Consider the following 25,608-nt stretch of genomic DNA (forward strand, 5'->3'; position numbering starts at 1 on the left):
AACCCAAATTAAGGGGTATTTTATAAAATAGGGCCCTGTAGTATCTACACATATGAAGTTCATGAAAGTAATTGAAATATGTGATTCATATATAGCTATTATACATAAACTGATCACTTTATATACTTCATTTTACTGGCTCTATACTAGACAATGAAATAGTTATGTATATATAATATATATAACATATTTAGCTATTATATAGCTATATATGAATATATATGAATCATATATATTTATACGAATATATATTCTTATATATATGAAAATGCATATAGATATATATGTATATTCAATTCATGATCAAGCTTCACCCGTTGCTCTGTCCCATCTATCAAGTATTCATATATATATTCATATATGTAAATAGTTATATAAAAATATACATAGCCATAAAATGTATATATTTATATATATATATATCTATTTACATATATATGAATATATGTATATATATATATATGGTGAAGAACTGATCATCCACTTCATTTTACTGGCTCTATACTAGGCAATGAAATAGCTATATATATTTTTTATAGCAATATATATTTGTATACATAATAGCTATAAAAATATAATTTTTATATGGCTATATATATTCACATACGTCTTATATATGATGACATATCTTATCACATATATATATCTATATATATAGAAAACATATATATCTTACAGCCATACATATGGCTATAAAAAACATAGTTGGGATGATTGCCAAAATTTGCATGGGGCCTCTGGATGAAGAATAAACAGGAGTTTGGTTGGTTTGGTTTATATTATTCATACAACTTTTCTGTAAGTTTGAAATTATTTCAAAATAAAACAAAAAATGAGTCAGTAGATATTAAGCAACTTAGGAAAATGATTGACTCATAGTAAGCACTCCATAAGATCTTTACTATTGATAAAGGATGGGTCTTTATCTCTAAAGATAGTAGTAGAGGAAATGACTTAGGATATGTAGGCAAAGCCAAAGGATGAAAAGCTTTTATCGTTGTTCTAAAATGATTGTACATTATTCTCTTGTAAAATCAAGGGAAAAAAGCTCATAAGTATGATTTTCAAATATTGCCTTTGTAACTGTGAAGAACCAATTACTTTATCTACTTTATTTTACTGGCTCTATACTAGACAATGAAAGCTCACTTGTTGTTCCCCTAATACACCATGTGATTCCATGTTTCATAATTTTCCTTAAATTATTTTTCTTACTGGAATATCTTTCTCTTGGTTGTCTAGCTGAAAAAAATTTCAACCCATCATTTAAGACAGTTTATTCATCATCCACCCTTTCACTCCTCCATACAATAGCCTCTATTGTTACACTGACCCTAAGTGTCTGTTTAGCAATCTTTCTCTTTCCTTAGATTTGAACTCCCTGAGGGCAGAAACCAGAATGTTTCATTTTATTTTCTCATCTCAAGAACACATCATGACATACACCACATGATTAATGCTCAATTATGCTTTATATTAAAATAATTAATGAATGCAGCTGTTTGTTCCATAGGGGCAATATAATGCAGTATAAAGAGTTCACGGTATTGAATAAAGAAAGATTTGATTAATGCTCAATTATGCTTTATATTGAAATAATTAATGAATGCAGCTGTTTGTTACATAGAGGCAATATAATGCAGTATAAACGGTTCAGGGTATTCAATAAAGAAAGCCCCGAATTAGACACCATCTTCTCCACTCATAGCTGTGGGCCCATTTGCAAGTTACACAATATCACAAAGCCTTAATTTCCCATTTATACAGTAGAAATAATAATGCTTACCAAGTTGTACAGTTTAATGTAAGTATGCAACTTATGTCAAATTTCTACCTTCTCTTGTGTTGTGTAGTCCTGCCTTTGGAGACTACTATTGATTGTTGGTACCTTAGGATTTTCCCAGCCTGCTCTCATCAATCTTAACATACCCAGTGACAATACTGGGGAAAAAGATATCAGGTCCCATATCATAGTAGAATATATTTTTGAATGATAATTTAAAATACATTTAACATTAATTTTCTAGCTAACAAAGTTTTTCCCCCTTCTAATGGGATCCCCATGAATTAAACTTTACTAAATGTATTTTATTGTCAAAAGAAATTATAATTTAATAATTTAATATTAAGACAATGTAAAATTTTAACTAAGTATAAATTTGTTTTCTAAATCTACGATGCTAGATTTTAAATTTGATTTTGATTATTTTGAAAAGCACCGTTTTACTTTATTTTGTTTTTGGTTTTTTTTTTTTTTTGGTTCCTTGTGATCTCCGACAATATTAATCTCAAATGAAACAAATTATTGCTTAACTTAAACTCTAAGAAATATGAATGATATTAAGCATTCTTACCTAAAGAGTATTTTGTTTGCAGAACTCTACTGTTGTAAACAAAAAGGCTATTATGTGTCAACCATGCAAGGTGATATGTGCAGACAGAGCATAGTTTTCTACCAAGTATGATGGTTAAAATAAAAGGTGCAATTTATGTGCAATCTTATGCATATACTCATTGCATTTAGTTTCTCTGCAAAAACAGTCTCTCAAAAATACCATCAGTTCTAACTTTAAATATGGTATTGCTGGAAGTAGTATATAGAAATGCCATCATGCTTATCATGGTGACATTTTTAGCCATTAAGATTTAATGTCCACCTAAATTTTAAAGTGATAAATGTAATAATGTATGAAAAAAATAACACCACAGCTTCATCAATCAACTTCTAAGTTGCCTTTGCAAACATTCCATACCAACGATAGGTGAATTGATAGAGTTTAAAGTCCATAACATATTTGTAAATAAGATCAAGGTTGAACTTCACTACAAAAGAATGTGCTTCGAAATAAGAAAGAAATGTGGTCCTAAGACTAACCCTACAGTGATGGTCCTTGCATCATGATAGTTAAGTATGTGGACTCGAGTGAAATTGCCTAGATGTGAATACTAGTTTACGACTTAAGTGTTTGACCTGGATCCAATTACTTACTCTCTCTCACTCTCAGTTTCTCTGACTATCGTAGTACTTATCTCAGAGTGTTGCAATGAATACACACATAGAAGAGTGTCTGGTACTTAATTAGCATCCAATAAATCTTAGCTATTAGTGGTGATTGATACCTAACTGAACTGTAGAATCTCAGCAAATTCATTTAATATTCTTTGTGTTCACTTTTTTCTTCTGTGTATAATGTAGATAATAACTTTTCAGTTTATATGAGGATTAAATGAGAGTATGTATTTGTATACCTAGCATATAGTAGCAAATATAGTAGGTGCTGTTAGAATTAGTACTTGAAAGGTTTAAACTTATCTTAAACCATGTCTTACTTATTCCCGGGCATCACCCTTGACTGCAAAAATCAGCACAGAAGTTTATAAACAAGACTGTGGAGTGGTGGAATGCCAAGCAAGATCAGTTAGTTAATATGAGGGCAAAACCCGTAAGGCTAGACCAGATGGGACAGTGATAAAAAGCAACTGAGACAAAGCTACCTTAGTTTATAGAAGCTTCCTCGTCCTCTCTTGGATAAGTCGGAAATAGCCCAGTGTCTTCCCTTGGCCTCGCGGTCAGATTTACTAATACACTCATTTGCTCATGAATTCGACAGTTATTGAGTGCACCCTGCATGTTGAACACTGTGCTGGATCCTGGGGTTGCCGTGGTGAGCGAGGCAGACACAACTCAAGTCTATGTGGAGCTTAAAGACTGAGCAACACATGAGCTCATCACAGTTGCCACATAAGGACTCAATTTTTTCCTAAATTTGCATATATTTTTTAAAAATAAGTAAAGAAAAGTAATATTAACAACATCTAACAACTGTTGAGCATATCTTATGTGTCAAAAATTGTCACAAACATTTTACTTGCATTACTTCTAATCCTCTCAATAATCCCACAAAGGGGGCACTGATTACACCTCTTTACAGTTGAAGCATTTGGAAGACAAACACTAAGTCATTTGTTCAAGATAATGCAGCTGATATCTGAGAGTTAGGATCCTAAGCCAGGTCTTTGGGCTCTCAACTCAATGTTCTTAACAGCAATTCTTTTATTCATTATGAATTTTGAAAAAGCTTTGTAATTTCAATGTTTATAAGGAAAGAGGAAAGAAAGAGCTTGTAAATTTTAGTCAAGCAGAAGAAAGCAGATGAATTGGTAATCATCCACCCCCACCCCCCAGAAAAATAGAAAACTGAAAAAAAAGTTTCACTTGTTTGCATAGGTTGCCAGATTATGCTGGATGTCATGGAAGATGAGGGTAGGGAATGTGTGAGTATTGATTAAAATATTTCCATATTGGTGATTTATTGCAATCTAAAACTTATAACAGCTTTAGATATATTTCTAAAAATTATGTAGAACTTGAATTGTTACTATTAAAATGTTAGTTTTATTTTAAATAAGCTCAGAATTAAAATTATTTATCAGTTTAAGAACATTTTTAAAAGTTGTATTTTCTTGTACAGGTTAATATAAAAATATACTTTGTGTCTTTGAGGTTAGAAACATATTTGCCTTTTGTGTTGTTCCCTTGCTGCAGGTGCTGAATGAACTCAAAATGACTAAGGCCAGACATTAAAATTTTAAAAAGATAAGCTTAGGTTGTTTAAAAATGTTTATCTAGGCCTGGTGTAGTGGCTCACGCCCATAATCCCAGCACTCTGGGAGGCTGAGGCAGGTGGATCACCTGAGGTCAGGAGTTCAAGACCAAGACCAGCCTGGCAAACACGGTGAAGTCCCGTCTCTACTAAAAAAAATACAAAAAATTAGCCGGGCATGGTGGCAGGCGCTTGTAATCCTAGCTACTTGGGAGGCTGAGGCAGGAGAATCTCTTGAACCTGCTAGGTGGAGGTTTCAGTGAGCCGAGATCACGCCACCGCACTCCAGCCTGGGCAACAGAACGAGACTCCATCTAAAAAAAAAAAAAATTTTTTGATCTAATAAAATATATGGTTTAAATATTACAATAATATTAAAACCACCTTATAGTCATACAGTGTTTATACTTTACACAGCATTTCATATGCATTATCTGTAGTTTTAAAATTTGAGCTAGCGTAACAAATTAATTTTAAAAGTTTCCTCCTCCCTACCCACATTCCCAATCATAAGCTTGGATGGAATGAGATCTTGTTATTTTATAGTGTTCAACAGCTAATATTTTAGGTTAGAAATAGAGCTTCAAAAAGACCTCTGTGTCACTGATAAAACTAAAGATGATAAAGACCTGTGTTCAATGTTTTATTTGTAGTAATGTTATTTAATAGCTTCTATTCATCATTTTATATCTTATAACATCCCAAAGCTTCTTTCCAACATATATTAGACTATGTCAAGAATGTAGAAGGCGAGATGAGATAAAACACATGCCAACTGTCACCAGTTTGGACCACCACCAACCAGGCAGTCAAATAGCACCTCAATGTTTATAGAGAACATCATTAGTCATGAAGTAATCTTGTATGGTAAATTATTCCCTGTGGGACCTTTTAAAACACGTACTCCTGTTAGCGTGAGCAAGGCACCTGCTTTGACAATATAAGGAAACACCAAATTGAAAAATAGATGAGAATAAGTAGGGAAGCATTTGAGAGAAAACAGACATAGAGTAATAAGCTTCTTATGCTTTGAAAAATAGGCCTTCAGTCTTTGCTTCTTGCTTTTCTTACTATGTAATACTAGAATCATATCTGTAGCACATTTTGATTAAAGATGACTGGTGATTTTTTTGTTTTGTTTTTGCTGTTCTAAATTCAGAAAACACACATAAATTTTTAAAATAAAATTTTTAGCAACACCTTTGAGTAATCAGGTAGGAAAAGAAAGTTGTCATGGAATTGCCACCTGTCTGCCTAGTTTATTGCCATGAATATCTGAGTTTGAGTATATTTGCACAGAAAATTATACATGAACACATGAACATATGAATATTCATGTACATAGATGTGTTGTGGGGGACTGATGAGGAGATTGATTTCTTTTTTTATTAGAAAAACAATATTGAGACATTTATCATTTATTCATACTATTTATTTATGTATTTTTATTTATTTTTATTACTATTATACTTTAAGTTCTAGGGTACATGTGCACAATGTGCAGGTTTGTTACATTGTATACATCTGCCATGTTGGTGTGCTGCACCCATTAACTCATCATTTACATTAGGTATGTCTCCTAATGCTATCCCTCCCTCTTCACCCCCAACCCCACAACAGGCCCCAGTGTGTGATGTTCCCCTTCCTGTGTCCAAGTGTTCTCATTGTTCAATTTGCACCTATGAGTGAGAACGTGCGGTGTTTTGTTTTTTGTCCTTGCGATAGTTTGCTGAGAATGATGGTTTCCAGCTTCATCTATGTCCCTACAAAGGACACGAACTCATCCTTTTTTATGACTGCATAGTATTCCATGGTGTATATGTGCCTCATTTTCTTAATCCAGTCTATAATTGATGGACATTTGGGTTGGTTCCAAGTCTTTGCTATTGTGAATAGTGCTGCAATAAACACGTGTGCATGTGTCTTTATAGCACCATGATTTATAATCCTTTGGGTATATACCCAGTAATGGGATGGCTGGGTCAAATGGTATTTCTAGTTCTAGATCCTTGAAAAATCGCCTCACTGACTTCCACAATGATTGAACTAGTTTACAGTGCCATCAACAGTGTAAAAGTGTTCCTATTTCTCCACATCCTCTCCAGCACCTGTTATTTCCTGACTTTTCATAGTTTAATTTCATACAGTAAGAACAAAATGATTTCTAGTATTTTTATAGCCTTGGCTTGGAATTATTATTTCATTTTCTAAGTATGACGAAGAACTGCAAGTTTTTATAAAGACTGGATCATATTAATTCCCTACCAAATATTCAGAAAAATGAAGTATGTATGGTTTCAGTAATCCTTACACATATCTAGAGAGAAATAATGTTTTGAGTTGCTGATATTATAAGTGTATACTTTTCCAACGGTATTTCTAATACCTTCTTTTTTATACAGTTTTCAGAGACAATTTACATATCACAGAATTCACCCATTTAAACTGTACAATCTCATGGTTTTTAGTATGTTCACAGAGTTGTGCAACTATAAACACAATCAATTTTACTGCATTTTCATCACCCTAGAAAGAAACTCCATAACCATTAGCAATAATTCCCAATTTCTCTTCCCATCCTCACCTAGCCTCTCCCCAGACCTCCTGGCCCCAAGCAATCACTTACCTACTGTCTATTTATTTGCCTATTCTGGACTTTTTCAGTCTCCTATCTAACTGTAATTATATGTCCTTTGACTGACATCTTTCCATTCTCCTCCTCCTAACCTTCCAAGCTCTCTGGTAACCACCATTCTACTCTGTTTGTCTATAAAATCAGACCCAGTCTGAGCAACCGCTCTGGAGCAATGCCATCATATGGTCTCCAGGTGGCTCCTTATGTTAGTCTTGGGGCCCACATGGTCAAGGGGCTCTCCCATAGCTAGAACTGCAGGAGTCTACAGCAAATATGTGGACCTCTGGTGATCATTCAATGACCCTTTTCCTGCATTGAGGAGCCTCTCCAAGTTCCCAATGGATCTCTGCCATAGAGGCTCCAACCCTCCCTCTTCTTCCTGGCCTTAAGTGTTTCCCATCACTTCTCTATTGAATTCCAGAGTTCTCTTTTAGGTAATTTATTCAAAGTTTGATTGTCTACTCATTATTTTAGTTCTTCTTTGTGGAGTAGGCGAGTACCTCTAGTCAGCCATCTTGAAGCTGTAAAAGAAAAATAGTTCTCAGGACCCCCAAATCACTAAACCAAAGGGAAAAGTCAAGCGGGAAACTGCATCAGGCAAACCTGCCTCCCATTTTATTCCTAAATAAGATAGCTACAAAGATTAAAAAGAAAGCTACATCTCTTCCTCACGATTGCCCATAAGGAAATTCCTTGTGAACCTCAAGATCTTCACCCTAAAACAGTTCTATTGACTTCCACCCTGGCAATCTTAACTGATAGCTTATCTTCACGGCAAAGGACAGACAGAACCTAAAGTCATCCCTCTGCTCACCGATTGCTTCGTCTGCCCTATTGTCTATGTAAAAATGAAGATTCACTGAATCAAACTAAGGCATAAGTGACTATTCCTCTATCCCCTCTACATGTAAATTGTGTATTCAGTGAAAGTCTGATCTAAGACTCAAAAGAATGCAACCTTTTGTCTCTGATTTCCTATAGTCTGGAAGTCTGAGTTGTCCTGCCTTTCTGGATCAAACCAATGTGTACATCTTACAAGCATTGATTGATGTCTCATGTATCCCTAAAATGTATAAAACTAAGCTGTGCACCTACCACCTTGGGCACATGTCATCAGAACCTCCTGAGGCTGTGTCATGGATGCATCCTTCACCTTGGCAAAATAAACTTTCTAAATTGATCGAGACCTGTCTCAGATATTTTTGAGTTCACAAAGCCGTAAGCAGCAATTTCTAACAGTGCTTTTCATTTCTGTCTAAATCAATAGATTTTACTAAGAGGGTCCTATGTCTCATTTGCTGTGTGTTGAACTTTTTGCAAAATGTATTCTAAAATAATATAATAGATTAATTTCATGCAGTCTTACAGTACAAATACTTCCCAGACATCTTTCTGAGGACCTTAACAACCATATGGATGAATCTCAATAGAAAAGATGTTTTCCAGCCAGATCCAACAATGGCAGCTAACACTGGAAAACACATTGCAAAGAGTAATCACCTTTAGAGCCCAAAGTTAAATATTTTAAGACCTCAGTGTTCTACAGGGAACATCTGCCGCTGATGAAATATGTAAACTTGGGCATTTAGTGCTCTACCTTCAGCTCTGTATTCTGGAAATAATCCCCCGGGGTTACCTGCAAAATTCCTGCCTTCTCCAGATACACTACCACAACCACCATCTAGAGAGTCTGCAAATTTTCCCGTCTCCATTCTGGGGCTTTCTGTCATGACAAATAGACACATTAATTATCGTTTTTATACTTAACCTCATAGGATTCATGGGACACTCAGGCAATATAATGTGTTGTTGAAAGATGCTGAAATGAAAGAAAGTGGTTGGACAAACTACAGTTCTATATCTTCTTATGCAGATGGTTAGAGACAATCATGGTTGACCAGGATTTGAGATAGTCTCTTATTTCTTGTTATCCTTTGTGCTGACCAGCTCTTCTGTTTATTGCTACCTGTTCCTGTAGAACTGGAGCCATGTGGAGCTACATGTACCTCACTTTGAATCCATTATAGCTGTGAGCCCTGGATGCGTGGTAAGGCTATGCTTGTATTCGGGATTTGAAACTAAAAGATAACCTTGACATTTCATAAAGTCAATTTCATTCATTAGGCAAATTGCCACATTTGAGAATAAGCAAATTAAGCATTTTTATCTGTCTTTTGGCTTCTCTGAGTAGTGTAATCATCATGGATTGTGTCACGGACCAGATTCAAAGCCTTGTAATTGTATGTCAGTGGGCGATATGATGCTGAGGGTTCTCCTGGGGCTCTTTACTAGACTCCCTCAGTTTCCCACTCCCCTGGGACATGCCGTGACTTCTGATATACAATAAAGATCATTTGGAAGCATTGTTCTTTCAAGCCTCTTAGACTTTATTCAATTTGGAGGATCTTGCTGTCCCCATCTTAAGCTGAAGTAATAATAATACACAGTAAAAGTAATGCCTATTGTTTGTGAGAACTGTGTGGCAAAGAAACACTCTGCCTGTGGACTCCTTCCAGGAAACTCAAACTTGTATTATTAATCCTTATTGTAGATTGCTACCATCTATGGAAATTGCTATGGTGCAAAATGCAGAAACACATTTCCTTTGTTAGAAACCTAATTGATTCATTTAGAGCTTTCTTTTGTTAATCTACCAAATCACAGCTACTAAATATTGCATGTGATAGCCATAGATACAGTCATTATTAACACGGCAGTTATCATGGGAGGGTTTTTCAGCCCACATTCACATTTATTTTTCTTTTAATATAAAATGGCCCATACTTTTGAAAAATTTCTTGCAATTGAATTTAAAGTTTATCTTTAAAGGCAAAGCATTCCAGGGAAAGAATACGACAAATCTTTCTCCACTATATGGAAACACGTGTATGTGTTTGTGTTTGTTCATATACACACACAGACACGTGTGTATATACATAATACATAAATTTCTTATTGTTTTATGAATTATATTTTATGAAAATTAAAACAACCTATTCCTGATAAATACCTCTTTCTAAAATGATGCATATTTTCAAGCTGCAGAAAACTATTTTAAATATTGTGACTCAGTGTAGACATAAGGTAAACTAAAAAATCCTTTCCTCCCCCTTAAATGTGATGTTTGTGTTAATGATTATAAGGATTCCTATGAATAATAAAACTACCAATTTATTGATTCCTTACTATGTGCTAAGCACTGTCCTTGTACACCTGCTTCTTACTTTTCCCAACAGCCCTATGAGTCAAGCACCACTACTTGCCCCATCGTAGAGAAGATTAAATGAGAGAAAAGGTTTCATAACTTCCTCCAGGGTGTAGAAGCTTGTGTTCCACCATCTTGGACTTGAACTCTGAAGCTCTCATTCTAGATCCTGAGTCCTCTACCATTACATTTTACTATCTTTCTTACAACACAATAAACTTGATATTTGTCAAATTCAATAAACTAACGACATAATTAATTAAGGAAAAATTCAACGTATTCAACCATTCCATAGACTTTTCTTTGGTTTTTGGTTCTTCCAAAAAACTGAGGCTGTCTCCAGGTGACACAAAACCTGGAGAGTCATTTAGGACAATTTCTCAGCTATATGTTCTTGTAGTATTCATTTCATCTCTCAGATTTATTTACCACACCTGAATGATGAGGCTAAATCTGAGAATGCATAATGTACTTTCCAACTCTGGTATTTATGATTTTTATTAAGTTCTCAGCACTCATTGAAATATAAGGCATTTGAGATAATCCATTACAGTACTTGAAATCATTGCTTGATAGGTGTTAATAACTCAAAACTATATTCATTCTTAATCCAATGTTTATTGAAGAGCTGCTAATGTTAAACATCACTAATATGACCTATAAATAGTCTATTTTCTATATGGCAAAAAGACTCTTAAATTCTGATATCTATTATACTAAAGTAGCAGTTTTGTTCTTTTATTCAGCTTTTGTGTATGGACCTTTGTGATTCCTAGTGAAGAAAATCAGTTTTCCTAGGGTTCAGCGCTTCTGCCATGGACCTTTATTTGTGTATGCCTTATTAGGATGACAATGTTGTCTCATGTAGCATCCTTTTGGCAACACTAGAATACTCCCTGGGTCAAATGTTACATCCGACCTTCCAATATTACAGGTGGTAGAAATCTGGATTATTTTTTCCCTCCATTGGGCGTCTATTGACATTTTATCATATCTCTTACAAATGTAAGTTTGGAGCCTAAAACCTGCATGTTTTATATGAAATGTACAAACCAATATGGATATCATTTTCTACTTCTAAAATATAAAATGCCAAATAAAAGATATTTTTATGCCCTCATTTATTCCTCTCTATATACTTTTCTGTTTTTAAGAAATCACATCTTTATTTTCATGCCCAATTGCTCTTTTGCAAAAATATATTTTAAATCTTTTAAAGTCCGCACAAACTTTTATAGCAAGTTTTAAAGCAACTTTTTAGTTGCAAATTAGAATGCAAAGTAGTTGGACTTAGATGGAGGTAAAAGGAAAATTCCTATTACAGCATCTGCAAATTACAAGTGAAAGTCACTTATAACTTATCCTGCAGTGCTTTTGAAAACCTTACCTTGTTTTCTTCAAAGAAGAAAAATGCTTCATGAAAGGTCTAATAAAACATTTAAATTACTAAGGATGATTTGAAAATTTAAGTTTTATGGAATTTAGATGATTACTGGAATCCCAGCAAGTAGCATAATGGACATAATTTTTATAACAATTGAGAATTACTGTGCACATGATACACTTGCATTGATTTGCATTTAAAACTGTACTTAACCCAAGTCACCAATCAAAAAGAATTTTTTTAGCAAAATATAATTATCTTGATAAAAATCTTAGGTTGTCCATATTATCCTATAAATTTGAATGCAATGGAATGGTACATTTATTTATGACATCAAGTCATGTAATGTTTGGACAGTTTCATATTTTTGTGAAAATCATTCTGAAAGCTAACAGAGACAGAGATATAGATACGTTCCTGTATTGGGGGGGGAGTGTATATATCTATATCAGTATTATATATATGAACCCCTATTATTAGATATTAGTATTATACATACGGGTGTGTATATATATATATGTATATGTGTGTGTGTGTGTGTGTGTGTGTGTGTTTTACTACCAAACAAATTGCTCAAGTTTGTGGTTCTCCTCTCTAACAGTGAGGGGAGTAGCTGTCTTCCTACTCAGGTCCAAGATGATGGAACACAAGCTTCCACACCCTGGAAGAAATTACAAAACTTTTCTTTCATTTTAGTAGCTGTCTTCACTAAAAAGACCAGGGAGATGATGACTGCATGCTTTTCCATGGTCTGTTCAACTACCTTCTGAAAAATGACAAAAATCGCAAGGGTAGAGTTCTCCCGAATTCACTCCAAAAAACTGTGTACTTTGAAAGGAGAAGCAGGACACCATAAAGGGCAGCAGGGAGGAAAAAGGAGAGAAAGATGGAAAGACAGCCTAGACAGAAAGGAAAGACAGTCTAGAGAGAAGGGTGAGTAGGAGGGAGAAAGAATGAAGAAGGAATTCCCCTTTCCTGTGTTTCAATCATCTTAAATCAACCTCCGGTCTTCTTGCCCCCCAGCTACCCTGAAGTCGTAATCCATTGGCAAACCTGGAAAGAAGGAGAATAGCAGGGAGAAAATCACTCATATCTAATGTGGGAGAAAAAGACCTTTAGAATCCAAATTTCTGGATCATTGTCAAAGCATGAATTAATAAGCTAACTGAAGGAAATTAAGAAGCTGCAGGTAGACCAACCTGAATCCTTTCACTTAGAATTGAGGAAAAAATAATTTATTTCAGTCTTAAAGCACAAACTGGCATTATGCTAAGCAAAATAAGCCAGTTACAGAAAGAAAAATACCACATGATCTCACTTACATGTGGAATCTAACAAACTCAAACTTCACAGAAGTAGAGTAGAGGAGTAGTTACTAGAAACTGAGGGGCTGTGAGGGGGCAGGAAAGGAAAGATGTTAATCAAAGGATACAAAGTTGTAGTTAGGAGGAATCAGTTTTTGAGATCTATTGCACAGCATGGTGATCATAGTTAATAATAAAGTATTGTACATTTCAAATTACTAAAAGACTAGATTTTAAATGTTCTCGCTACCAAAAAAATGATAAGTATGTGAGGCGATGACATGTTAATTAGCTTGATATAATCATTTCACAATATGTATATATTTCAAGACATCATATTGAACTTTATAAATATATAATTATTACTCATCTATTAAAAATAAAAATTGGAATTGAAAACAAAAGTAGAAAGCGACAGCTAATACGTGCTGCCTGTATAAACAAATATGTTACTTTAAGAAAAAAAGAATAAATTGAGTACAATGAATTACATACACTATATCTACATTATATGTATCTAGCAGATTTTGTTTCTTCAAGAAGAAAATTGATAACCATATCAAACTTGATGATACAAATATGTATAAAATGTCATACCATATAAAAAAAACTTCACAGTTTAAAATAACAAATATTTGTTATTTAAAATAATCTCTCAAGGTTGAAAACCCAGAAGCAGCTCTGCTGGATGGTTCTAGGTCAAAGTCTCTCATGATGTTGTCAGCCCTGGCTGCAGTCATCGGAAAACTCAACTAGGGATGGCACATCCACAGACAAACTCACCTATTAGTGAGTTTCAACAAACTCCTATGGTGCTTGTCGAAAATCTTCAGTTCTTCATCACAGGGCTGCTCATAACATGGTAGCTACCTTTCTCCAGATGGAGTGATTCAAAAGAAAGAGGGCATCATGATGGAAGTCACAGTCTTTCATAACCTAATCTCAGAAGTGACATACCACCACTTTTGTTGTACAGAACCCCCTGGTGCAGTATGAAAGGGGACTGCATAAGGAAGTGAATATTAGGACCCAGGGTTCATTGGAAGCCATCTTGGAGGCTGGCTACCACATCATCCTTACACACTTGTTTTCTCCCTATATCATATAAAAATAAATGAGTAGAAAAATAGCCTACAGTATTTTATTATTTTATTACTGTATTTCCTGAAATGAAAGCCATTTTCTATCATTTAACTAGAATTGAAACATATAAAAGACAAAACTGAAGAGAAAATTCTATGAATACGTAACAGTTAACATTGTTTTCTTATGCATCACTAATACAAAGGAATGACAAAAATAAACTTTTAGCTCATAGTCTGAACCGTCCCATTTAAAAACAAAACCAAACAAACAAACTTCTCTTTTGTTCAGAGTAATCTGAATACTGCAGTTTAAAACCAAAATCAACCCACTCCCACATGCCTGCTGCTTCTGTCATCCACCTAAATATTTCTTTGCTTAGTGTCTTAGTGCATGCAGGCTGCTATAACAAAATACTATAGACTGGTTGTTTATAAACAACAGAAATTTATTTCACAATCCTGGAAGCTGGGAAGTCTAAGATCAAGGCAGATTTGTTTTCTGTTGAGGCCTGGATTTCCGGCTCACATAGTCTCTTATTTTGTCCTCACCTGCTTGAAAGAGAAGGGTGTCTTTGGGATCCCTTTTAGAAGGCCGCTAATTGTGTGACCCAATCCCAGAAGCCCCACCTCTTAATAACAACACCTTGGAAGTTAGGATTTCAACATAGGAATTTTGGAGGACATAACATTTAGAAGATAGAACCTAGGCAGGTCAAGATTATTTCTTAGGTGGTACATTTCCCTAAACACCTTTTGAGCCTGAACTTCCTTGACCCCAGGTTATGGTGCTAATTGTTTCATTTTTGTTTCTGACCATTCCAATCTCCATAATCTCTATAAATATCCATTCCCTCCACTTCCCACTAAATTGTCATTCCAAAGATGGTTCTGAATAGCAAACTTGGAGCCATCTCACCCAGGTATTTCCCTGCCACTTAAAACATCACAATTCTTAAATTTCAAATTATTTTCCTAAACTGCAGACCCATATTTTAAATGGAAATCAAGATGTCTTCATTGTCATATTGCCAAACATATCAAATTCACTAAGTCTAAAGCAAACATTTTTTCTTACAACATCTACCCTTCCAGCTGATTTTCTTGTCACAGTGAATTGCATCTCAGTGATGAAGTTATTTACATCAGAAATCTAAGAATGGTCTCACTCACTATGACTGCTGTGTAAGGTTGTGCAGTTAGTGCACTGCATGAAGGTATCCCACTGGGATGACAAGTAGGAGTTGAAATTTAATCTTTTCCCTAAAGCCCTGTGCCATGAGTATATGGGGTCCATTGGGCAGAGAGAAAGGGCACCCTTCATTTTTCCAATGCTGTCTCCCATTTTCCAGCTCAGAGGAGCTACATCTGTCTAGAATAACCATTTTGTTAAAATTTGCAAAATTGCGTTGAACCCTGAGCTCCCTGATCTAATCTGCCACCAGACCAGATGATTCCGTCTCCTCTGCAGCTTAAATGAACAACCTACACTTTTGCCCCATGTCCTCCTCTTTTGTTCAAGTGATCATTCCTTGCCTGGATTATGCAACTCACTCCTAAATGGTCTTCTTTTGTGTAGAGCATCAACCCTTCTATCCGATATTTGCACTGTTAACAGACTAGTCCTTCTAAAATGCTCATCTAACCAGATGTTACCAAGAATCTAACATATTCATAAACAAATATTTTAACCACTTACTATATGAATGACACTTTATGACACCAAAATTCTCAAGCAAAAGTCTAAAGTCCAGAGCAAGGAAGCACAGATCTTCATGGTTTGACCATTGCTCAGGTATCCAGCCTTATTATTTCACATTCTGTAGAAGCCAGTCACCCTGAACTACTGAAGGAGCCAGGGCATCTCACATGTCCATGGATTGGCAGTTGCTATTTTCTCTGTGTGAAATGCTGCCAACTTTCTTTGCTCCAGTAACTTTGCTTTATATTTCAAAACTGACATAAAACATCATCTCTTCCTTTCCTAGCCTCCTAAATTAGTTATTTTGTTTCTTGTATATTCTCCCATAGCATCCTATGTCTTGGGCATTTTTCACATTGTGTTATTATATACTTACTGCTTCCTTATATACTGGTTGTAAATTTCTCAGACTCATGAAAAACAACTTATTAATGCTTGTATCTCCACAAGTAGATACTCAGTAAATCATTGTCTTTTCTCCTGAGCAAAATATCCACAATTCTCAACATTTTTCATTTTCCATCATATGAATCTTAGTGTTTATTCATAGCATCATGTTAGAAATTCCAGTTTTTCTAATTCCTTCACTATTGAAATATCAGAAAAGATGATGAATTAAAAAAAGATAAAAACAAAATAGGTTGACATTTAATTATCCCGTTTACCAGAATGGGTACAATCATTTCAACCAATCATTTTTATCATAATGTCATTTTATTTTTATTATATATCCTTCTTGCTACAAGTTTAAAATATGTTTCCAAATCTTAATACCTCTCATATATATCTGCTGTGTAGGATTAAAAGATAAAAGTAATTTCAAGATTGAAAATCACTTCAAATATAGAAGTAACATTTAAAAGAATTTTGTTACTGGAGGAATTTGTATATAGAGCATTATGTGCTTGGGTCTAGTTGAACAGACTGTGTGAAGAAAACCCTCATGACTCAGTTACTCCATGATTCTTTCTAATGCATAACCTTCATCCCATGAGCCACTCTAAGGGAAAATTCATTGTCTCTGAAGATTGCTTTCTCTAAAACTTGATACTGTCCTGCCAATTTAAACCTACCATTTGTTTAGGGCTCCTTTGAATTTTAAAAAACACTCTCAAAATATCATCAAATTTAGCTTCTAGAATAACTCTCTGATTAACTTGCACAGATTTTATTGGGCCAAGACTCACATATCCTAAATTTAATATGATAAGCATATGGGAATGGGTGTCATCTGTTATTAGAATAACCTCCTGTACTGTTTTTCTCTCCTCGTTCTATCTTCTTGACACAGAGGCAGGTGTCTCTCACAGCATTCTCCAGCTCAGGAGCTAAAGTTCACATTTACATTTGTAATGGGAACATTTCAGAACCTCTGCTGGCTCTTTACAAATTGTTTATTGCATGCTGGTGACATAACGTTATCTTTTCATTCTAATCTTCCTTGTCAATGTAACAGCTGAAGTGCAAGATACAGGATTAGCAGTGCCCACACTTAATCAGTTTATAAAAATCTCCAGAGAAAGCCACCCTTTCTTTTATACGTCACAGATGTTTTGTTTTCACTTGATTAGGCAATTGATTTGGCCCCCAGTGTCTCAAGAAAGGCAAGATGTTCTTCCTATTTATTTGTACTAAAGGATGACAAGGGAATGGGGCAGGCCATATCTAGTATAGCTGGACACAGAATTCAGCATGCTGGCTGGAAAAGGAGACAGAACAAGGCATTTGCAGACATTTGATTCTTTTCATCCCACAACCTGCTAAAGTGTGGTCGAGTGTTCTGTGATTCACAACACAGCAGGACCTTCTCTACCATAATTCATATTTTATATATAGCAGCTGTACATTGGGAAGATTACTAGGACACCATTTGGAGAGAAGTCAAGTTCAAGTTGTTTGTGCAGGTGAATGAGCAGTGCAGCTGGGGTTCACGACTTTTCCCCCTTTTCAGCCCATTACCAAATGAACCTATTAAAGGTTCATTTAAAAGAGTAGAGGTGGAACAAAGTGTCTATCTAAGCGATGTATGGAGTGATTCAGTTCCAGAACTGTTATCGACTGCTCTCCTGTCTAAATTCTGTATTTTATCTGGTGGAATCCCTGATGTAACTATTCTGCTTGTGCCTGCTCAGCTATTAAGATGATATTTTGAGTTTACTTGTTGCACTAATCAATTTATGACACGAATTTTCTTCAAATATAAATATATTTCTTAGCCCCAATACTTGAGACTTTAATTCTTGATACAACATTTTTCTCAAAGTGTTGTTTTCTGATAAGCTATTACAAGCAAAAAGTTAACACTAGTTGCTTAATTCAGTCTTAATGCTATTAGAGGAATTTAGCATATTTGATTTTTTATTTTAAATTTATTTTGAAATATTTTACTTTGTTTTTTATATATATTTTTTACTCAAATTATCATCTTAGCCCAATATATTATCACAAGAATAAGAACTTACTTTTAGCAAATAAAGTTTATCAGAAATAGTATATTGTGTTCATATGCGTTAAAGTAAGAGATTGCTGCAATTTTAATTATACATCTTATTTTCATGAATTTAAATATGACATTTCATAGATGTGGGATTTGGGTCTTCTTTTTACCATTTGAATATTTGCATGTTAAAGAATAGGGTCATTTATCATTGTGTTGTTGTTTTGAATTATCTTACTATGTAAATACTCATGATGAGGTACAAAGCACCCTTATCAAAAGAACTGGGTAATATGTTAGCTTAATTTGTCTTCACTTACATATCACATTTTATGATAGCTAAACTAGAATTACAGCATCAGCTATGAAAATCAAAAAGAGACAATCACCTCAAAGCCCATGCTTATATAGGGAAAGAGTATATACAGCAGAGTTGTGAAGAAGAGATTAAAACTTAGTCAATGAATCTCTCAACTATGTGGTCAAACACAACTTGAGGACAAAACTTTTCATAAAATTCAAAAAACACTTATTTTATATTGATCTCTTCCAGAAAACTCAGTGTTCCCCTATGGCTTCTTCTTTATGTAGGTGAAACATGAACATTGATCATGTATGGGAAAGCTACAGTAGTCTAAAAATGTGAATGGGTTGGATACATTTGTATTTATGATCAACAGTGGGAGCAGAGATCACCATGGAGATGAATAATCTTCTTAATCCATCTTAGAATATATTCCCCAAGCAAAATTTTAATCATGGCATAATGAGAGTTATGCATGTCTCATGATACAAGTAGAAGGACAAGTATGAATAATTTTAAGGAAGATCTCTTAAACTGTCCTTCACAAATAATTAGGCTCATGAGATTAAGAATGTACTCTGAAGATTAGCCAAGAGTCCCTACTGCCAAATATTGTAACATACAAAGAGCTCTTTCAGACCATATGGTGACCAAAAGCATCATGGCCTCCAGGGAACCTTGTCAAATTTTGCCGCAATCTGTCACCAGGTCCCATAGGTGAAAGCTGATTCCAGAGGAGTTTAACTCGATGAATTCTCCTGAAGACACTATCAAGATTACAAAAACACAACTACCCTGCTGCATTTCTGACTGTTAGTACATGTTTCTTTTCCTATTTGTGCTTATTGTACCATACATTCAGGGCTTTCTCTCTCTTAACTTAAAATCTTCAGAAGCATTGATGCAGAAAACACAAACTCTAAACTCAAGGAATTTCAAATTAGTCCTGTGAAGCTGTGGGGTAGAATATTCATGTTTATAAAATCTCATATTTGCCACAATTTATACATCTTTTCCTTTACATATTTTAAATAATTTACAAACTTATAATAACACAATTATTATGCTCTTTGAGGTTGAATTTTCATCCAAGGAAGACACAAAATTTTGTCACTCTAAATGCCTAGACTTCTAACATTTCAGGGGAAAAAAGAGTAAATATCAACAAAAAAACCTACCACCACAATCATAATCATAGGCCAGACATAGTAGTGCCAACTTTTATTTTGCCAAGTATTAATATGTTTCAAATGCTTCTATACTTCTTTAGTTTTAATTTTAACACTGAAATAGGGACAGACAATGTCTTAGGATAAAGGACAATCCTTAAAATTGAGTAAATTAGCAGTCTTAATTGAAATAAATTTTTGAAGTCACTTCACATATTTTTAAGGAATTTGAATCTCACACAGCTACTTGCACCAGACACCAAATTTGCCAGCACCTTAATCTCAGACTTCCCAGCCTCAGGACTGTAGGAAATAACTTTCTATTGTTTATAAGACACCCAGTCTATGGTATTTTGTTTTAGCAAATCAAATAGACTAAAACACTTAGTAAAGAGGATCTGACTGTTTCCCCAGCAGTCTTTATAAAACTTTTTCTCTTTTCATTCTGCAAACTGCAGAAATATAAGAGAATGTGCTCACTCACTGGTTTACATTCTCATTGACACATAATCATAGAAGGGTGTGGCATTGGAGGTACTACCATCTAAACATGACATGTTTTTAACAATTTAGAATTTGAAATCAAAACTTACATTCAAATCTTGGTTTGAGACTGTAAAAAATTCACCATTTCAAGCTCTTTCATAATTTTGAGACTTCTGGAGAATAAGAGAAGTTGGGAATTCCGGGGAGAACCTGGCACACCAGGGAAGAAAAAAACATTTGGAGTGGCAGCACCAAGCAGATGGTATGAGAATCATCTGCATTTCAACATTCTAGCAAATCTTATGGCGTATATTTAATGTAGGGTTCCCAGGGAAACAGAATCTGGGACAGATATTAACATGCAGGAAAAGATTAGGCAGTAGGCTCAGGAGCAATACCTATGGGAAAATAAATAAAAGAGGATTGAGTAAAGGAATGTACTGAACTGTAAAGCAGTTTCAACAAAGGTGTTAGTCTATCCCATTGGAAACTTTAGAGCTGGGGCAATCCTTCAGAATTTTCCACAATTGCCACCAGGGGAAAAGGTTTTTATACCCCACATTGACCATTTATTAGATACAGGATGCTCTAGGGAAAGGAGTGTGACCATCAGAGGTGGCTCTCTTTGAGGGGAAATCTTGGAATAAAATTCAGCTGAGCCCCAACAACTGTTAACTCTCCCATCAGTTGGGAAAAAGAGTCCTCAGCTCTGAAGGAGGGATTTGGACAGCAAACCACAGCATTTATTTCACTGTGATAGTACCATTTGTACCTGAAAAATGGCAGCTCTGTACTTCCCATTTTTGTTTATCAAACTTATCATCAACTAATGTGTTACATATTTTATTTGTATACTTCGTTTATCATATGTCTCCTAGATTACACTGGGTTACCCAAAAAAAGAAGAATCTGAGGCTAAGGCATATATGCTTTCTTAAAGAGTCGATACTAGGTAACAAACTTGGGTTCAAGGGAAAAAGAACTAAGAACTGAAGAACAGTCAGTATCGGATCAGTTACCAGGCCAGCATGCAACTGGTATCAAGCAAAACTGATTGTCGGTCCCTTGACGGTCTCTTGAGACCATCTCATAAAAGGCCATCTTAACAGCTGCTTCTCAGATTAGCCCATGCAGAGAGAAGAGACTTTTTCCATTGGCTTTCTCCTCCCACTGATAAAAGATTCATCCCACAGAATTTTAATTGTTCTGTAATCCTCAGTTAAGGATGCATAGGCACATACAAGCATGCACTTTACCCCAGGAATGTCACTTTTAGCAATTTATCAAAACAATTTAAATGCAAACAATAAACATAAGTCACGTAAATACAAAGATATTTACTTCAGCTTTGCTTGTAATTCCAAGAGATTAGGAACAACCCAATTATTGAACTGGAGTAGATTAAATGAATCATGGTAAAGTCATATTATGGGCTACTGTGTATCCACCAAAAAGAGTGATTCTATCTTTATACACTACATAAATTAAGCTTCAAGATATGTTAAGTGTAAAAGAAAAAAACAAAAACAAGGAACAGAATTTATAAACCTAAGAAAAATGTCTTTTCTTGATACATGAGAGCTAGAGATCTAAATAAGATTGGGGTCCTACTAATGAGGTGTATTCCCCAGCACCCCAGTCAGAAGCTATCTACATGGTGAAAGAAATAATCTTGTGAAACATGAATATAGCCCAAAATTACCTAGAGACTGGGAGAGATAGGATGCATCCATTATGTGGTGTGAATCCAGGCAGAGGTGCTGTGCTGTGGTCTCAGTGACTATGGATGTAACTTCATAATTGCAACTAATAGAGCTCTCCCTGGCAGTTCCAAGTCTAAGTGAGGTGTGACTTAAAGGGTATCTCTGGAATTTCAGCCTCAAGTCTGTTTCTTTAGATATGCTAATGTTTCTGTGAACTATTTATATCTTTTAATAAGTACCTTTTTCCTTAAATTGCCTAGCTAAATTCCATGATCTATAGCTCATCTTGCTGACATATAGAACATGCTACTATTTTTGCTTTAAAAATGTATTTTAAAAGGTACCTGTAAAGATAGTTTTTGTGCATGCATAAAATATCTCTGGAAGGACACATAAGAATTGATAACATTGATTGAGACCAGGAATGGAAGTTGGGAGTTGGAAACAGAGATACTTCATGATATTCCCTTACACATTTTAACCATATGCAAATATTATCTTTTAAAACAACAATCAATCAATGTAAATTCTACAAACATGGAATGAGCATAAATATGTACTTCTTGCAAATCTTTGGTTTTATAACTAATTAACAGTGATTATTGAATTCTTACTACATGACAGAGACTAAGTGCAAAAAGTAGAATGGAGAACAAGATAGTAAGTTTCCAGATTCTATAAAGACAGATGAAATTATAGATGAGCACATAAAAGTTATAAGAACATCCTAGTGTCATTTGCACAGGAGAGCAAAAAATTATCATTACTATATTGATTAAGCTAACCATTATTATTCACTACCAAAGCTTATTTTATATGTTATATAAATTATATTTATGTAAATATGTTTTATATAATAAAATATTCATATATTGTATATAACATAGTTAATACCTATTGATAAGCAACATCTTGGTTATTTTAAGGGATTAATAACGTTTCTAAATATGTTCACTTTATAAGTAAAAATAAAGTTTTGCATAATCTTTGTCAATCAAATATGTGAAGAAATATTTTGGTGATTTTTTTTTCCTCCTGTCAAATGGTGATTTAATGGCTATTAACCAGTCAGATGATGGTCATGGTCTCGAGCCTTTCAAATTTTCTCATTGTCTAGGAAAGAGAGTATCCCAGCCTTTTCAAAAATTATAAACATCTTTGTTAATTATTCAAAGTGTCAAAGGTAATCATGGATAGCATATTAAATCACTTGAAGATGGTACATTTAAAAATGCCCCCTGAGTAGATGTTATCTTTAAGCTGCCTCTAGTTGACTAATCAAAACTGAAAGTCATTTTTTGTTGTTTTGTTGTTGTTTTGTTTTTTGCTTAGAGTCAGGAAGCTGAGTAAACATCAGGTTTCTCACATATTATTATATAAAGTTAGAAAATAATGACATGGGCTGGGCACAGTGGCTCACTTTGGAGGTATTGTAATCCTAACACTTTGAGAGGCCAAAGTGATCACTTGAAGTCAGGAGTTTGAGACAAGCCTGGGCAATAGTGAGACCCTGTTTCTTCAGAAACATTTTAAAAATTAGTGGCACATGATGGTGTGTGCCTGTAGTCCTAGCTACTTGGAGGCTGAGGAGGGTGAATAGCTTGAGCCCAGGAAGCTGAGGCTGCAGTGAGCCAAAATCATGCCCCTGCACTGCAGCCTGGGTAACAGAGTGAGACTCTGTCTCAGAAAAAAAAAAAAGAAAAGAAAAGAAAAAAGAAAACAATGACATTTTTAATCTTGAGAATTCTGAAAAATAAAAAAGAAAAGAAGAAAATAATGACATATTTATCTTCAGAGTTCTGAAACCCAGTATGGACAAACGTATGAAGAACTATATTTATTATTTTGCGTATCTTGGAATAGTTATGTTCAACAAAAGGGGGCAGGATCATGTGGCTTTTAAAGCCTGAGCTACAGAGTAAGACTTAGAACAAGTGCCAGTTGGGCCCTTTATGAGCTCTGTTATTTTCAGCAAGTTAATCTCTCTAGATCTTAGTTTCTTCATCTGTAACATGAGGATGATATTAGGATGATACCACAGAAGACTGTGTAAGGCTTACAAATAATCATCTACATAAAGCACTTATCCTAGTGACAGGTGAAGCCAGCTGGGCTTCTGGGTAAGTTGGGGACAACTTTTGTGTCTAGCTAAAGGATTGTAAATGCACCAATCAGCACTCTATAAAAATGCACCAGTCAGCACTCTGTAAAATGGACCAATCAGCACTCTGTAAAATGGACCAATCAGTGCTCTGTAAAATGGACCAATTAGCAGGATGTGGGCAGGGCCAAATAAGGGAATAAAAGTTGGCCAACCAAGCCAGTGGCAGTAACCCACTCAGGTCCCCTTCCATGCTGTGGAAACTTTGTTCTTTCACTCTTAACAATAAATCTTGCTGCTGCTCACTCTTTGGGTCTGCACTACCTTTATGAGCTGTAACACTCACCGCGAGAGTCTGCAGCTTCACTCCTGAAGTCAGCAAGACCACGAACCCACCAGGAGGAACAAACAACTCCAGATGTGCCACCTTTAAGAGCTGTAACACTCAACTGAGAAGGTCTGTGGCTTCACTCCTGAAGTCAGCGAGACCATGAACCCACCAGAAGAAAGAATCTCCAGACACATCTGAACATCTGAAGGAACAAACTCCAGACACACCATCTTTAAGAACTGTAACACTCACTGTGAGGGTGCACAGCTTCATTCTTGAAGTCAGTGAGACCAAGAACCCACTGGAAGGGCTCTCTAACAACCCCTGACTCTTTGGAGTTGGAAGCGTTGATTTGTCTGGAACAAGCTTCCACCTTTCCTGTACTTCTAGGCTGAGCCAAGGGTCGACAGAGAGGAAAGCCATTCAGCTCTGGGGTCCCAACAACAAGTTCGTTGACCCTGCGGCCATGAGTGGAACTCTCTAAGTCATGTTGCCCAAGTGAGACTCGCCCATCTAACCTACCTAATCTGACCCTTGCCTTCTGGCTCCTAATGCCAGTCAGACAAACTTCCTCTTGCCTCTCTTCTCCAAGGATACTCCTGCTTCTAAAAACCACTGTCTATCTCTGGTGCTTTTCTAGTTTCTCCTATAAGAATGATTTCTAGTATAAACTCCAGGACTCTATTCCCTTATTTAGGCACCCGGGCTTACCAATCAGAAAGACATAATATTTGCCCAAAGCCCCATCAAGGGGTGACTATCTGGAATTTTAGGATCCCTCCTCAGACTAGCAGGCCTAACAAAAGCTATTCCTGAAGGTAGGATATGGGGAGCTTCAGAAATGATATCCTTCCTATTCAAGTGAGGACAAAAGGTGTCACACTTCCAACCCTGGAGATCCCTTCTGTCCCTCAGGGTATGGCCCTCCACTTCATTTTTGGGGCATAACATCTTTATAGAGCAGTGGTAAGGTCCCAATACTAACAAGAGAACACTTAAGACTCTAACAGTTTATCGAGAATGCGTCAGTAAGGGTCACTAAATCCGATTTTTCTCGGTCTCCTTTGTGGTCTAGGAGGACAGGCAAGAGTGCCGGTTTTTAAGAATGCATCAGTTAGGGCCACTAAATCAGATTTTTCTCGGTCCCCTTTGTGGTCTAGG

The 25,608-nt window shown here is 35.4% G+C and overlaps 1 long non-coding RNA gene across 1 annotated transcript in view; it reads right to left on the reverse strand.

Annotated features, from left to right (window-relative positions):
- Positions 1–20,587, reverse strand: part of LOC129059274 (uncharacterized) — a 109,930-nt gene extending 89,343 nt beyond the window's left edge. Inside the window, exon 1 of the long non-coding RNA XR_008525068.1 lies at positions 20,420–20,587. This is a non-coding gene — a long non-coding RNA (uncharacterized LOC129059274). The remainder of the gene's footprint in view (positions 1–20,419) is intronic.
- Between the last annotated feature and the right edge of the window lie 5,021 nt (positions 20,588–25,608).

The sequence above is a fragment of the Pongo abelii genome, chromosome 4 (genome assembly GCF_028885655.2).
Source record: "Pongo abelii isolate AG06213 chromosome 4, NHGRI_mPonAbe1-v2.0_pri, whole genome shotgun sequence".
NCBI lineage: Eukaryota > Metazoa > Chordata > Mammalia > Primates > Hominidae > Pongo > Pongo abelii.